At 44.7% G+C, this 16,777-nt stretch overlaps 1 protein-coding gene across 2 annotated transcripts in view; it reads left to right on the forward strand.

Moving 5' to 3' along the window:
- Positions 1 to 16,777, forward strand: part of LOC135522378 (mannosyl-oligosaccharide 1,2-alpha-mannosidase IA-like) — a 221,143-nt gene that overhangs the window by 108,953 nt on the left and 95,413 nt on the right. The gene's annotated exons all lie outside the window — the stretch shown is intronic.

The following is a 16,777-nucleotide window of genomic DNA, read 5'->3' on the forward strand; positions in this document are numbered from 1 at the left end:
CACACACACACACACGCACACACACACACACACACACACACACACACACACACACACACACACACACACACACACACACACACACACACACACACACACACACACACACACACACGTGTGTCTGAGCGACAGGATATCCTGTGATAAAGCTCTTAATAAAAGTGTGATCATCTTTTAATGAGGATTGGGTTGGCGGGCCTTTGTCTGGATGTTCATCCACATCCTGTCTACTTGGATTGTGGAGTATTGAGGCCATTATGTAAGACAATGCTAACCTTTCTCTCCGAGGTTTGATGGCATCTCTTCTTTCTCTCTCATCGTGTCGTAGTAATACAATAATGTGTCTTCCAAATAGAACATGCATGTAAATGTGTCTGTACTGTAGTATTCATGTAAATGTGTCTGTACTGTCGTATTCATGTAAATGTGTCTGTACTGTCGTATTCATGTAAATGTGACTGTACTGTAGTATTCATGTAAATGTGTCTGTACTGTAGTATTCATGTAAATGTGTCTGTACTGTCGTATTCATGTAAATGTGTCTGTACTGTAGTATTCATGTAAATGTGTCTGTACTGTAGTATCCATGTAAATGTGTCTGTACTGTCGTATTCATGTAAATGTGTCTGTACTGTAGTATTCATGTAAATGTGTCTGTACTGTAGTATTCATGTAAATGTGTCTGTACTGTAGTATTCATGTAAATGTGTCTGTACTGTAGTATTCATGTAAATGTGTCTGTACTGTCGTATTCATGTAAATGTGTCTGTACTGTAGTATTCATGTAAATGTGTCTACTGTAGTATTCATGTAAATGTGTCTGTACTGTAGTATTCATGTAAATGTGTCTGTACTGTAGTATTCATGTAAATGTGTCTGTACTGTAGTATTCATGTAAATGTGTCTGTACTGTAGTATTCATGTAAATGTGTCTGTCCTGTAGTATTCATGTAAATGTGACTGTACTGTAGTATTCATGTAAATGTGACTGTACTGTAGTATTCATGTAAATGTGTCTGTACTGTAGTATTCATGTAAATGTGACTGTACTGTAGTATTCATGTAAATGTCCTGCATTATGCAAATAGGGTGATAACTCAGCCTTCTCTCCCCATGTGTTGGAATTAAGACCGACAAAAGGGACCTTATCCAACCCTTTGCATGATATCCGGTTGTATTTCATAGCCCTACAGATGTAGGATTTAATTTAATCAACCTGCAGGACATTTAAAACTTGTAGTGTATTTGAGGTTTTAAAAGGATTCTAAGTTAGTCATTTCCATTTTGAAAGTTCAAACTCTATTTTCCCTTACGAAAAATGTATCAACCCCTGCTAAAATGTCAATTCATCACAATCCGCATAATAATTTTGTGACGTAGAAGTCCGTCACTGGCCGCGGGCAGCATTTGGTTCTTTAACGCACGCACTCATTCATCACTCCTCCCTGCTCCGTTATCAGATAAGGTAACAATGTGGGTCGACACACAAGTTAACTTCTCTGTCTTCGTACATACATTTCACACTTATGTCAATGTTCATATTTAATACAAGCGATATGTATTTTACGTATCGATGTTATGGAGGAGCGCGTTGTGTGTTTGTTCTGTTCCTCTCTCTTTGTAGTGCCTAGTCCCAAATGGCTCTTTAATGTAAATGTGCATATTGAAAGACACTGTCAGTAGTGATGTAATTTTGTAACTGTTATGTTGTGATATTGTTTCATAAACATGTTGCAATGTATATACTTTAGTATGTTTAATTAATGGAAAATGTAGGTTTGACTAGGTAATTGCTTAATTAATTAGTGTTAATTGTTCTGAGGGGAGGGGCTAGCCCTACAAAAGGAGCCTCTCTTTCAGTTCATGGAGAGGCCATTTTGGATTGAGCTGTGAATGGGGCAGCATTGTTTTTAGCTGTCCCATAAGGTATATGTTTGATGGCAGTACTGTTGTTTTGTTTTTGTTCCAGAATCACTTTGTAAATAAACACCCTGAAGCACAGAAGAACTTTTGCGGTTCCACCATCTTTTTTTATTTTCCAGTATAGCCTTCTGGCCTACTCTACGTGACAAATTCACATTTCCTTTTGCTGCAGGATTATTTTCCTCCAGTAGCAAATTGACTTAAATTAAAATGTTACATCTGTAAGTAACCATCTGTGTATGGGTTATCATTATGATCATTGTGGTAAAGAACCTTTATGGTAGCTGCCTGAAAGGTCCTTTAAAGAAATATCTGTACATGTAAAGATGTGTATGAAGGCGAAGTCAGGTGCAGGAGAGCAGAGTATGATAAATAAAGTGCACTATATTATAGTTCCAAACCGGGAGCACAACAAAACAAACGCGCTCAAAAAACAGAACAACAAAGTAAAGCGCTAAACGAACATCACAAAACATGATGGGAAACAGAGGGTTAAATACAAGTAGATTGCTTGGGGAAATGAAAACCAGGTGTGTATGAAGACAAGACAAATGGAGATATGAAAAGGAGCGGTGATGGCTAGATAGCCGATGACGTCGGTCGCCGAATGCCGCCCGAACAAGGAGAGGAGCCAACTTCAGCGGAAGTCGTGACAGTACCTCCCCCCTTGACGCGCGACCCCAGCGGCGCGCCGACAACGGCCTCGAGGACGAGGTGCAGGGCGATCCGGCCGGCGACGGTGACACTCCCGCAGTAGTTCAGGATCCAAAATATCTGCAACCGGAACCCAGCACCTCTCCTCCGGTCCATACCTCTCTCTCTCCACGAGGTACTGAAGGACCCCCACCCGACGCTTCGAATCCAGGATGAACGAACGATGTACGCCGGGGCCCCCTCGATGTCCAAAGGGGGCTGAGGGACCTCCCGCACCTCGGATTCCTGGAGCGGACCAGCCACCACCGGCCTGAGGAGAGACACATAGAACGAGGGGTTAATACGATAATAAGAGGGAAGTTGTAATCTGTAACATACCTCGTTCACTCTCCTCAGGACTTTAAATGGCCCCACAAACCGTGGACCCAGCTTCCGGCAGGGCAGGCGGAGGGGCAGGTTACGGGTCGAGAGCCAGACCTGGTCCCCCGGTGCGAACACAGGGATCTCACTGCGGTGACGGTTCGCGCTGGTGTCTAACCACACGCCGCTTGCTGGAGATTGACACGAGCGGCCTCCCATGTCTCCTCCACGCACCTAAACCAGTCGTCCACCACAGGAGTATCGGTCTGACCCTGATGCCATGGTGCCAGAACCGAATGGTACCCCAATACACACTGAAAGGGGGAGAGGTTAGTGGAGGAGTGGCAAAGCGAGTTCTGTGCCATCTCGGCCCAGGGCACGAACGCTGCCCACTCCCCCGGCCGGTCCTGGCAATAGGACCTCAGAAACCTTCCCACATCCTGGTTGACTCTCTCTACCTGCCCGTTACTCTCGGGGTGAAAACCTGAGGTTAGGCTGTTCGTGGCCCACAGACGTTCCATGAACGCCCTCCATACTCTCGACGTGAACTGGGGACCCCGATCTGACGCTAATATCCTCAGGCACCCCGTAGTGCCGGGAGAGCTGTAAACCGGGCCTCCGCAGTCTGTAGGGCCGTAGGGAGACCAGGCAGAGGGAGGAGACGACAGGACCAGGATCGTGATATTTCCCTGTGAAAGAGGAAGATCTGTTAAGAAATCCACTGACAGATGTGACCAAGGTCGTTGTGGAACGGGTAAGGGATGTAACTTACCTCTGGGCAGGTGTCTCTGAGCCTTACACTGGGCACACACCGAGTAGGAGGAAACGTACACCCTCACGTCCACAGCCAAAGTGGGCCACTAGTACTTCGCAGTCAGACAGCGCACCGTCTGACCAATCCTCAGATGACCAGAGGAGGGAGACGTGTGGGCCCAAGAGATCAACTGGTCACGAACAGCAGACAGAACGTACTTACGCCTAATGGGACACTGGAGGGGAGCGGGCTCCGTATGCAGCGCCTGCTCAATGTCCGCATCCAGATCCCACACGACCGGCGCTACCAGGCAGGAGCCCGGAAGTATGGGAGTCTGATCCATGGGCCGCTCCTCTGTGTCATACAGTCTGGACAGTGCGTCTGCCGCCTTATTCTGGGAACCTGGTCTGTAGGACAAGGTAAACACGAAACGGGTAAAGAACATGGCCCACCTTGCCTGACGAGGATTCAGTCTCCTCACTGCCCGGATGTACTCCAGGTTGCGGTGGTCAGTCCAGATGAGGAAAGGGTGTTTAGTCCCCTCAAGCCAAAGTCTCCATGCTTTCAACACTTTAAACACAGCCAACAACTCCCGGTCTCCCACATCATAGTTACGCTCAGCTGGACTGAGCTTCTTCGAGAAGAAAGCACAGGGGCGGAGTTTCGGTGGCGTACCCGAGCGCTGTGAGAGCACAGCTCCTATCCCAGCCTCGGACCCGTACACCTCCACTATGAATGCCAAAGACGGATCTTGATGGGCCAGCACTGGAGCTGAAGTTAACAGAGCTCTTAGCTGCCCAAAGGCCCTGTCTGCCTCAGCCGACCACTGCAACCTTACAGGACCCCCCTTCAGCAATGAGGTAATGGGCGCAGCAACCTGACAAAACACTGATAAATCTCAGGTAGTTATGGGCAAACCCTAAAAATCGCTGCACCTCATTTACCGTGGTGGGAGTCGGCCAATTACGCACGGCTGAAATGCGGTCACTCTCCATCTCCACCCCTGAGGTGGAAATGCGGTACCCTAGGAAGGAGACGGCCTGCTGAAATAACAGGCATTCCTCAGCCTTGACATACAGGTCATTCTCCAACAGTCATCCAAGTACCTTGCACACCAAAGACGGATGCTCGGCGCGTGTAGCGGAGTAAATCAGAATGTCATTGATATACACCACTACACCCTGCCCGTGCAGGTCCCTGAAAATCTCGTCTACTAAGGATTGGAAAACTGATGGAGCATCCTTCAACCCGTATGGCATGACAAGGTACTCATAATGCCCTGTGGTGGTACTGAACGCGGTCCACTTTCCCTCCCGGATACGCACCAGGTTATAAGCACTCCAAAGATCCAGTTTCGTGAAGAAGCGCACCCCATGCATTGACTCAATCGCCGTAGCGATAAGAGGTAGCGGCTAACTGTACCCCACCGTGATTTGATTGAGACCTCTATAGTCAATGCACGGGCGTAAACCTCCATCCTTCTTCTTCACAGAAAAGAAACTTGAGGAGGCAGGTGAAGTAGAGGGCCGAATGTACCCCTGACGCAGGGATTCAGAGACATATGTATCCATAGCCACTGTCTCTGCTTGCGACGGGGGATACACGTGACTCCTGGGAAGTGCAGCGTCCGCCAGGTGATTTATCGCACAATCCCCCCGTTGATGAGGTGGTAATTGAGTCGTCTTCTTTTTACAGAAGGTGAGAGCCAAATCGGCATATTCTGGGGGGATGTGCACGGTGGAGACCTGATCTGGACTTTCCACCATAGTAACACCACTGGAAACCCCTACACACCTCCCTGAGCACTCTCGCGACCACCCCGTGAGAAACCCCTTGTCACCAGGAAATAGTGGGGTTATGCAGAGCCAACCAGGGAAGGCCTAGTACCACAGGAAATGCAGGTCAGTGAGAAAGAGACTGATTCTCTCCTCATGATTCCCCTGCATAATCATGGCCAAGGAGACGGTGGTCTCCCTGATTAGCCCAGACCCTAATGGTCGATATCTAGAGTGTGTACCTGGAAGGGTCTAACTGTAGGAAAAATGGGGATCCTTAACCTAATGGTTAATGCTCTGTCGATAGAATTCCCAGCTGCTCCTGAATCGACGAGCGCCTTATGCTGGGAATGTGAGGAAAACTCAGGGAAACAAACAGGCACAAACAGTTGATCAACAGAGGACTCTGGATGAGTGTGGTGCAAACTCACCTGGGGTGCTGCCAGAGTGCCCTGCCTGTTGCCTCGGCTCCCAGAGGAACCAACATGGCACCGACCGGCAGTGTGTCCTCTGCGGCCACAGATGGCGCACGTGAAGGCTCCTCCTCCCGTCTCCCTATGCGCTGCACCTCCTAACTCCATGGGCACCGGAGCAGGGTTGCTGGATGATGTAACCAACAGAGCCCCCTCTGAACATCTGTGGGTGACCAGCAGGTTATCCAACCGGATGGACAAATCCACCAGTTGGTCAAAGGTAATGGTGGCAATCCCTGCAGGCCAGCTTACGTCAGACATCCTCTCGTAGGCTGCATCTATAGTGGTCGATAAGGGCTCTGTCGTTCCAGCCTGCTCCGGCGGCCAAGGTACGGAATTCTAGGGTGAAGTCCTGGTCGCTCCTCGTTCGCTGCCTCAAATGAAAGAGCCTCTCCCCCGCCGCTCTGCCCTCAGGTGGATGGTCGAAGACGGCCCTGAAGTGACGGGTGAAATCCTCAAAGTGGTCTGGAGCCGTGTCTCCTTCTCTCCAAACGGCGTTTGCCCACTCCAGCGCTCTTCCTGTGAGGTAGGAGACGAGAGCGGCCACTCTCTCCCCTCCCGAGGGAGCTGGATGCACAGTGGCCAGGTAGAGGTCCAGTTGTAACAATAATCCCTGGCACTGTGCTACTCCCTGGGAAGGGAGAGACGCATCCCCCCGGAATTCTCTCCGGATGGAACGGGTGGAGACAACCCCGGTTGTGCTGATCGAGGCACTGGAGACCTCCTGTCTCTCCCAGCGGTCCATGGTCTGGACAATGCAATCCATCATGGCACCAAGATGATGTAGCATGGCTGAATGTTCCTGGACGCGCTGCTCAACCCCTCTACCTGATCCTGCTGACTCAATTCAATGGGTGTGTAATTCTGTCAAGATGTGTATGAAGGCGAAGTCAGGTGCAGGAGAGCAGAGTATGATAAATAAAACAAACTTTATTATAGTTCCAAACCGGGAGCACAACAAAACAAACTCTCTTAAAAAAAACGGAACAATAAAGTAAAGCGCTAAACGAACATCACAAGACATGAAAACTATTACACACAAAACATGATGGGAAACTGAGGGTTAAAATTCACATAGGTTGATTGGGGAAATGAAAACCAGGTGTGTATTAAAACAAGACAAGACAAATGGATATATGAAAAAAGGAGCTGCGATGGCTAGAAAGCCGGTGACGCCGAACGCCGCCCGAACAAGGAGAGGAGCCGACTTCGGCAGAAGTCATGACAGTACATTCTATTTTAAAGCAGCTTTGTAGACCTAACACATGGGAAGATCTTAAATCTTCTAAATAGTATTGAAATTGTTGCTCTACCTAATTACACAGTGGCACTTTTAAGGTACCATTATGCAGTGAAATGTAGAAATAACACAGACAGCAGCTATTAGAGGTTAGAGGTCACCAAATTCCTACTGGTGTTTATCATTTAATTGCTTCCTTTATCTGAGTAACGTAATTAGCCTCTGTGAAATAAATATCCCCTATACTGATCAGCCAGATACACGCAGAGAAGATAGCTTATCGAAATCAGTAATCGGTAAATTTGTCTCTCAAAATTGTGTCTATTCTTTCAAGTCTCTGGGGAAAGAGATCGGCTTACTACTTCAACCCAATATCGCTAATCCCACTAAGCAAATTAACTTCCATTCCGTTGGAAATCTGACATGGTTTTCTCTCTCCACGCCCCGTTTACTAATACTGACAAACATGTGGGAAGGGAGAGGCGAGAGGTTGTCCTGTGGGTGACTGTCACACTGTGCTGGAGGAGTGCTACGTTGGAGGAAGCCAGGTGTGAAATTGGATGTTGTGTTCTTTTAATTTAATCCCATGACTAAACAGAGACGGGGGTGAGATTAGATCGTCAGTTAGTCTACTTGTCACAAGCATGTTGTAAATATGCTGAAGAGTCACTGGAACATCCCTCCTGCTCTCTCTCTCACTCCAGACTCAGTCGACGCCCCTGATCGAGAGGTAGAACCCATCTGCTGCTGCCTCTCTTCTCTCTCCATCCTCTTTCTCTGCATCCTCCTTTTTCTTCTCTGTTTTCCTTCTCTCTTTATGATTCACGGTTTTAAGACATCACGCTTTCCCCTCTATGCCCATGAAAAGGTTGTAGTGTTGCTGGACAACTACAGAGAGAGGATACTGAGGATTTTACTCAAACATATTAAGTGCAAGTTCATTCTCACATTTTTCACAGAGTTGTGGGCGAGTAATGGCACAGTAGAACTCTAAGTGCTGAAGGCTCTTGTGTTTATGTGTGGGAGTGCACTTCACGTGGGAGTTTACAGTACATTGATTTGTTCTGACCAACACCACCTCATTTACAACTTTTTAAAAGCATTTCATTATTATAATTCCTTATTAACATTTTTTTTCCAAGACCCACACATATTTGCTATAACTTTCAGAATGATAAGTAGGTAACACTTTACACAAAGTGGCCTATGACAGGAACCAGGCAAGAACAAGTGATTTTATGATTATTCTACACTTATTATACACTATGTCATTGTATGCTGTAGCTTTAAGATTTCCCTTCAATGGAACTAAGGGGCCTAGCCCGACCATGAAAAACAGCCCCAAACCATTATTCCTCCTCCACCAAACTATACAGTTGGCACTATGCATTGTGGCAGCTGGCGTTCTCCTGGCATCCGCCAAACTCAGATTAGTCTGTCGGGCTGCCAGATGGTGAAGCTTGATTCATTACTCCAGAGAACACGTTTCCACTGCTCCAAAGTCCAATGGAGGCGAGCTTTACACCACTCCAGCCGACAGTTGGCATTGTGCACGGTGAGCTTAGGCTTGATCCTTCGATGACGGCTCTTCCTATCATTGTGAAGCAGAATTCACCAAGCGTTGGATTGTTCACCCACTAATAGGGAACGTGAGCTGGCGTTAGACCGTCGTGAGACAGGTTAGATTTACCCTGCTCGGCCTTGGAAACCCATTTCATGAAGCTCCCAACAAAATATTTTATACTCCTGTCAGCAGTGGGTGTGGCTGGTAATAGACAAATCCACTAATTTGAAGGGCTGTCCACAGTCTTTTGCATGTATAGTGTATCTGTTTTGTTTTTGCTTAGGCTGCAACTCAATCCACTGCATCTGCCTGTGTTGCCCTTTCGCATCTGCGGTGGAAAGTGGAGGAGCTGCAGCTCTATTTGTCAGACTAGGAGATATTCTGAAAATCTGTCTTCTCACGAAAACGTCTGTAGCGGCCGAACGGTTTGGCATACAAAACTAATAGGACCAGTCTATGGAAAGATGAGACTCTCGGACACAATGGTGTTACAAGTGTCACGGGACTCGTCTGAAGGTAACCCATACACATTAATGGAAGTATGAAGGTAGTTTTGTGGCAACACAAACAATGGGGTTAAATATGTGTAGAAAATGTAATAATAATATTTAATGAGCTTTCCTATGTCTTCAAAACCTTATTCAGTGTGATACATTTGACGGTCTTTTCTGTCGTTTATGAATATGTCTTTATTGCATATCACGTTTAATTTGGTCTCTGAGCCTCAGATGGTTCTTTGTTAGTTTTGTTATATTTGACCGACATCTATTTACTCAGCTTTCTATTTACACAGACAAGGCAAATTGGACAACAAGTCTTCTAAATGTGTCATGGCCGGATGCTTAAAGAAATGAAATGAGTGCTGTTGATATGCCGAGTACAATCGAGGAATGATGTTGACATACTCAATCAAGACACATTGAAACTGGATCTGTGATGGAATTGAAATCCCTATGATAGTATGGAAGGTTGGTTTAATCTTTAATGTGGCATGAGAAATGTTGTTCTTCACGTAATGCCTTTGACTGGTGAAGGAGAGACATAATGTGTCACACTGGCAGATTAGCTTGTGTGTGTGTGCATATGTGTTTTTGGTTTTGCTGTCCTTGGGGACCAGAAGTCCTCACAAGGATAGTAAAACAAGGACATTTCAGACAAATGTGTGCATTTCGCTGGTCCCCACAAGGAAAAAAGGATATTTTAGGCTTAGGGGTTAGGGTTACATTTAGGTTTAGGGTAGCCCTTTCCTGCAGTTGAATGACCAAAGTGCCCTCTAGTGGCCTAATTGGTACAATGTTTTTCATAATTTCATAATTAAAACAAAAAAAATGCAGAAAATCTGTTGTTTCTATGTCAAACAGTTCTGTTATATTTCAGTCCTCTGTGATGTATATCGGGATGCAAACTTAAAATTGAATACATTTAAACTCCACCGTACATCTGATGTGGTACCAGGTGCATTCTGTTTTTGAGCCCATAAACATGTGTGTGAGGTGAATACTTTTGTTTCAAAGTACATTTGTTTGACTACCAAGCAACACTCTGTGTGACCCTGATTTAGCCCACTGCAGTAAAAGATTATTAAGGGTTAGGGGATTGGGAAAATCGGCTTGTGAATGGGAATCAATTGTTTGTCCTCAAGGATAGTAAAACCAACCTGTGTGTGTGTAATGTATTCATCGCAGGCCCAATCACCCACCTTTGTAGTTTGACGTTTCTTAAGAGAAGTTACATTCTAATAAAAAAAGTTGGAAGTTTACATACACTTAGGTTGGAGTCATTAAAACTTGTTTTTCAACCACTCCACAAATTTCTTGTTAAACAAACTATAGTTTTGGCAAGTCGGTTAGGACATCTACTTTGTGCGTGACACAAGTCATTTTCCAACAATTGTTTACAGAGATTATTTCACGTATAATTCACTGTATCACAATTCCAGTGGGTCAGAAGTTTACATACACTAAGTTGACTGTGCCTTTAAACAGCTTGGGAAATTCCAGAAAATGATGTCATGGCTGCAGAAGCTTCTGATAGGCTAATTGACATGATTTGAGTAAATTGGAGGTGTACCTGTGGATGTATTCCAAGGCCTACCTTCAAACCCAGAGCCTCTTTGCTTGACATCATGAGAAAATCAAAAGAAATCAGCCAATACCTCAGAAAAAAATTGTAGACCTCCACAAGGCTGGTTCATCCTTGGGAGCAATAACCAAATACCTGATAATACCAGGTTCATCTATACAAACAATAGTACACAAGTATAAACACCATGGGGCCACACAGCCGTCATACCGCTCAGGAAGGAGACGCTTTCTGTCTCCTAGAGATGAACATACTTTGGTGCAACTAATGCAAATCAATCCCAGAACAACAGCAAAGGACCTTGTGAAGATGCTAGAGGAAACAGCTACAAAAGTATCTACAGTGGGGCAAAAAAGTATTTAGTCAACCACCAATTGTGCAAGTTCTCCCACTTAAAAAGATGAGAGGCCTGTCATTTTCATCATAGGTACACTTCAACTATGACAGACAAAATCAGGAAAACAAATCCAGAAAATCACATTGTAGGATTTTTAATTAATTAATTTGCAAATTATGGTGGAAAATAAGTATTTGGTCACCTACAAACAAGCAAGATATCTGGCTCTCACAGACCTGTAACTTCTTCTTTAAGAGGCTCCTCTGTCCTACACTCGTTACCTGTATTAATGGCACCTGTTTGAACTTCTTATCAGTATAAAAGACACCTGTCCACAACCTCAAACAGTCACACTCCAAACTCCACTATGGCCAAGACCAAAGAGTTGTCAAAGGACACCAGATAACAAAATTGTAGACCTGCACCAGGCTGGGAAGACTGAATCTGCAATAGGTAAGCAGCTTGGTTTGAAAAAAATCAACTGTGGGAGCAATTATTAGGAAATGGAAGACATACAAGACCACTGATAATCTCCCTCGATCTGGGGCTCCACGCAAGATCTCACCCCGTGGGGTCAAAATGATCACAAGAACGGTGAGCAAAAATCCCAGAACCACACGGGGAGGCCTAGTGAATGACCTGCAGAGAGCTGGGACCAAAGTAACAAAGGCTACCATCAGTAACACACTATGCCGCCAGGGACTCAAATCCTGCAGTGCCAGACGTGTCCCCCTGCTTAAGCCAGTACATGTCCAGGCCCGTCTGAAGTTTGCTAGAGAGCATTTGGATGATCCAGAAGAAGATTGGGAGAATATCATATGGTCAGATGAAACCAAAATAGAACTTTTTGGTAAAAACTCATCTTGTCGTGTTTGGAGGACAAAGAATACTGAGTTGCATCCAAAGAACACCATACCTACTGTAAAGCATGGGGGTGGAAACATCATGCTTTGGGGCTGTTTTTCTGCAAAGGGACCAGGACGACTGATCCGTGTAAAGGAAAGAATGAATGGGGCCATGTATCGTGAGATTTTGAGTGAAACCTTCCATCAGCAAGGGCAATGAAGATGAAACGTGGCTGGGTCTTTCAGCATGACAATGATCCCAAACACACCGCCCGGGCAACGAAGGAGTGGCTTCGTAAGAAGCATTTCAAGGTCCTGGAGTGGCCTAGCCAGTTTCCAGATCTCAACTCCATAGAAAATAGAGGGAGTTGAAAGTCTGTGTTGCCCAACAACAGCACCAAAACATCACTGCTCTAGAGGAGATCTGCATGGAGGAATGGGCCAAAATACCAGCAACAGTGTGTGAAAACCTTGTGAAGACTTACTTAAAACGTTTGACCTCTGTCATTGCCAACAAAGGGTATATAACAAAGTATTAAGATTACATTTTGTTATTGACCAAATACTTATTTTCCACCATAATTTTCAAATAAATTCATTAAAAATCCTACAATGTGATTTCCTGGATTTTTTTTCTCATTTTGTCTGTCACAGTTGAAGTGTACCTATGATGAAAATTACAGGCCTCTCATCTTTTTAAGTGGGAGAACTTGCACAATTGGTGGCTGACTAAATACTTTTTTGCCCAACTGTATATCCACAGTAAAATGAGCACTATATCGACATAACCTGAAAGGCCGCTCAGCAAGGAAGTAGCCACTGTTCCAAAACCGCCACAAATAAGCCAGACTACGGTTTGCAACTGCTCATCGGAACAAAGATCATACTTTTTGGAGAAATGTCCTCTGGTCTGATGAAACAAAAATATAACTTTTTGGCCATGATGACCATCATTATGTTTGGAGGAAAAAGGGAGAGGCTTGCAAGCCGAAGAACACCATCCCAACTGTGAAGCACGGGGGTGGCAGCATCATGTTGTTGGGGTGCTTTGCTGCTGGAGGGACTGGTGCACTTCACAAAAGATGGCATCATGAGGAGGGAAATTATGTGGATATATTGAAGCAACATCTCAAGACATCAGTCAGGAAGTTAAAGCTTGGTACAAATGTTTTATTTTACCTTTATTTAACTAGGCAAGTCAGTTAAGCACAAATTCTTATTTTCATTGACAGCCTTGATACAGTGGGTTAACTGCCTTGTTCAGGGGCAGAACGACAGATTTTTACCTTGTCAGCTCAGGGATTCGATCTTGCAACCTTTCGGTTACTAGTCCAAGGGCGTCATTGAATATAAGAATTTGTTCTTAACTGACTTGCCTAGTTAAATAAAGGTAAAATAAAACAAATTTAAATAAAAACAGCCTATAGGGAGGAGGTCAGAGAACTGACAGTGTGGTGCCCTGACAACAACCTCTCCCTCAATGTGAGCAAGACAAAGGAGCTGATCGTGGACTACAGGAAAAGGCAGGCCGAACAGGCCCCCATTAACATCAACGGGGCTGTAGTGGAGCAGGTCGAGAGTTTCAAGTTCCTTGGTGTCCACGTCACCAACGATCTATCATGGTACAAACACACCAAGACAGTCGTGAAGAGGACACGACAAAACCTTTTCCCCCTCAGGAGACTTTGGCATGGGTCCCCAAATCCTCAAAAGGTTCTGCAGCTGCACCATCGAGAGCATCCTGACCGGTTACATCACCAGCTGGTATGGCAACTGCTCGGCACCATAAGGCGCTACAGAGGGTAGTGCGTACGGCCCAGTATATCACTGGGGCCAAGCTTCCTGCAATCCAGGATCTATATACCAGGCGGTGTCAGAGGAAAGCCCATAACATTTTCAGAGACTCCAGTCACTCAAATCATAGACTGTTTTCTCTGCACGGCAAGCAGTACCGGAGCACCAAGTCTCAGACCAAAAGGCTCCTTAACAGCTTCTACCCCCAAGCCATAAGACTTCTGAACAATTAATCAAATGGTCACCGGACTATTACATTGACCCCCCTCCATTTGTTTTGTACACTGCTGCTACTTGCTGTTTATTATCTATGCATAGTCACTTCACCCCTTTCTACATGTACAAATTACCTCTAACCTGTACCCCCGCACACTGACTTGGTACCAGTACCCCTGTATATAGCCTTGTTATTGTTGTGTTATTGTGTTACTTTTATTTATTTTTAATTTAGTAAATATTTTTCTTAACTCTTCTTGAACTGCACTGTTGGTAAAGGGATTGTAAGTAAGCATTTCACGGTAAGGTTTACACTTGTTGTATTCGGCGCATGTGACAAATAAAGTTTGATTTTATATACTTTTCTCTCTCTGTCTCTGTTTCTGCCTCTCTCTCTCTCTCTCTCTATATATATATATATATATATATATATATATATAAAATTCAAGTGGCTTTATTGGCATGGGAAACATATGTTGACATTGCCAAAGAAAGTGATGTAGATAACAAACAAATGTGAAATAAACAATAAAAATGAACAGTAAACATTACACTCACAGAAGTTCCAAAATAATAAATACATTTCAAGTGTCTTATGTATATATACAGTATGGTAACAATGTGCAAATGGTTAAAGTACAAAAGGGAAAATAAATAAACATATATGGGTTTTATTTACACTCCACTGGTTGAACTTTTCTCGTGGCAACAGGTCACACATCTTGCTGCTGTGACGGCACACTGTGGTATTTCACCCAGTAGATATGGGAGTTTATCAAAACTGGGTTTGTTTTCAAATTCTTCGTGGATCTGTGTAATCTGAGGGAAATATGTATCTTTCTATCTCTCAATTTCAATTCCCTTTCTCTTTTTCTCTCTCTCTCTCTCTCTCTCTCTCCTTTCTCTCTTTCTCTCTCTCTCACACACACGCACGCAAACGCCCACGTGCACACACTGAGCAGTGATTATCTTAGGTCAAGCTTGAAGTGCTCATTTAGCTGGACAGGTAGTTGAGGCTTCCCTGGCTGGCAGACAGAAGATTTCTGTAGTCGGAATTGGAGCTTGAGAGTTGTGCCTCAGCCAACACACATCATTACAGGGGGATAGCTGATGGACAGGAGAGTCGGCAAAGGCAAGGACATGTGCAGCAACTGTCACTGCCTTCCGAGAGAAGAAGCAGATCGCCTGGAGTAAGGGATGATGAGAAGGCTTCAGGAATGTCATAACATCCAAGGCTTGCGGCTAGGAAAATACTTGTACATGTATAGATATGGAGAGAAACTTTCTGAGTAGGGAAACATAAAATCATGCAGGGACACTTGTTAATATTTAGAGAATTGCCAGAGAAAACACTTAAGCACGTTGAATAATTTTGAGAGTTTGGCTCGGGAGCTCTCGCTGGTGCCCTAGTTTTATGAGTGTTTAAACTAAAAATAATCTTGTGACATTCTTCTTCAAGCGTGCATATTATCTGTGAGGCTGATTCGAAGCAAGCACCAGGCGGCAGGTTTTCCCTGTCTTTGAACAGAGCTAGAGTTTGAGCTAGGATACGATGTAAATGGAAGAACAGGAGGTGAACGTGATGAACTGGATCAACCCTCAATCCCACAGATTAGCCCTGGAAGAAACATAGCAACGGGGACCCTGAGTTTGGGAATCCCTGGGTCAGGCAGTATTATTATTTCCCTTTAAGTTTATTGAATACAGTTAAACGGATCCATATTTTTGGGGGAATCATCAAGATTACCGATGTGCTGGAGTTTTTTTATTTTTAAAAGTATTCTTTCAGCTCCATATACCTAGTATCACGTTAAGGTGTATGAGTTTACTCTTTAATGTTTATTGAATACAGCCTTTAGCATTCACTTGAATTCACCCAGGCAGTGATTCACTGAATTTTTAAAGACTGAAGTATAGCCTACTCTTGTTGTTGTCGTTGCTGTTCTCCCTTGCTCCCCCAGACTCCTAACACCGTATCATTCCATGTCCAAATCACTCAAACCAAATTTCAGAGGACAAGTTGATTGTTCATTTTGTTCAACCTCTAGGTCAAACAAACAAGGCTACAAACCCTCAAAATACAAAAGAAAGGTGTCAATTCAGTACCACTCCATTGTGAATAGCAATCAAGGCTTTGGGCTCTTTGACCCCAGGGCTATTTCGTCGCCTTCGTACTTGGCTGGGAAGCAGCAGCTAAAGAGGAGAGAATATATTTCATGTCAACCCCGTCTGCCCATTATGTGTCCTTGGAAACCTTGGCCTTCTTTCACCCCCCCCACCCCTCATCATCACAGAAGAGAGAAGAATAACTGGAAGAAAGAAAACATGGGCTGACTTTCAAACACCCTTCGAGATCTCCGGCTGCTGTGAGGAATAGGATTAGGCGGCGAGCTCCAGGAACGGTCGGCTGAAAGCGCTCTGTAAATTGCTCATAAACAGACCGTTGCTTCAGGCCAACACTGCCACATAAACCCACGAGTAAATCCTTCCTTTGTGTCTCTGCTTACTGAGACAAAACAACGGTGATGGAAATGCTAACCAAGATTATGTCCCAGTTTTCTAGATCGTCACACATAGACCCTGCAGTGCCAGTAACTTGTCTTTCACACCAATAGGTGTCCACTCAATGAGTTTTGATGATGTGCTTTTTTTTGTTTTCCGCACCATGACTCTCATTTTATTTATTTTTTAAAAGGTACGGCTTCTTTTCTAGCCTCTGCCTATTCTGTCCCCTTCCGACCCTGAGCTTTATTGTTGTGG

This window comes from Oncorhynchus masou, chromosome 30 (genome assembly GCF_036934945.1).
Source record: "Oncorhynchus masou masou isolate Uvic2021 chromosome 30, UVic_Omas_1.1, whole genome shotgun sequence".
NCBI lineage: Eukaryota > Metazoa > Chordata > Actinopteri > Salmoniformes > Salmonidae > Oncorhynchus > Oncorhynchus masou.